The sequence below is a fragment of the Crocuta crocuta genome, unplaced genomic scaffold (assembly GCF_008692635.1).
Source record: "Crocuta crocuta isolate KB4526 unplaced genomic scaffold, BGI_CrCroc_1.0 scaffold384, whole genome shotgun sequence".
In the NCBI taxonomy this organism is placed as follows: domain Eukaryota; kingdom Metazoa; phylum Chordata; class Mammalia; order Carnivora; family Hyaenidae; genus Crocuta; species Crocuta crocuta.
This window is the reverse complement of record NW_027532182.1, coordinates 1,180,086-1,180,335: the sequence shown is the minus strand read 5'-3', so window position 1 is coordinate 1,180,335 and position 250 is coordinate 1,180,086.

Here is a 250-nt window from a genome sequence, read left to right as displayed (position 1 = left end):
ACCATACCATGGTCTCAAAAGATGTTCCCATGCTCTTTTTTGAGCCTCTATAAAGCTTAAGCCCTTAAAGCTACTGATTTGAGATGTTCAGTACCTGTTGTGTGTTGCACCAATTACCCTTCCAAGTCAAACCAGGGGATGCGGGAAACTGGAGGAGAGAGCCTGATTGATCTGAGTTAACATGAGGTCACACTACTAGGTAAGAGTCCAGGACACAGCCTTGGACTGGGGACGCTCTGATCTGAGCAGA